Source organism: Phasianus colchicus, chromosome 15 (genome assembly GCF_987193195.1).
Source record: "Phasianus colchicus chromosome 15, bPhaCol1.hap1.1, whole genome shotgun sequence".
Lineage (NCBI taxonomy): Eukaryota > Metazoa > Chordata > Aves > Galliformes > Phasianidae > Phasianus > Phasianus colchicus.
The window spans coordinates 18,279,063-18,279,432 of NC_143450.1; positions in this window are offsets into that span (position 1 = coordinate 18,279,063).

The following is a 370-nucleotide window of genomic DNA, read 5'->3' on the forward strand; positions in this document are numbered from 1 at the left end:
GCTGCTCCCAGGCACAGGGGCTGCCCAGGCAGGAGGGGCAGCCATTTATGAACAGCATTATGAAAAGAAAAAAAAGTCAGATTTTAGCCTTTATTTTACAAGCTAAGCAGCATGGAAGTTTCCATACTTTTACCTCAAAGTTCACCACGACTGAGCTAATTCTGACCTGATGGTCCATACAGTAATGCCCTCATGCTGTTCAGTCACTGATGTCATTGAAATGCAAAGGACAGAAGTCTGTAAGTGACTTTTCCCTCTCTAGCAGAGGAGATTCACAACCACCTTCTCTGCCTGGACCCCAGTTTGGCTGGGAGAGAAAAGAGTGCTAAGCCTGATATACTACTGAGCACACAGGCCCAAGCTGGAAAGG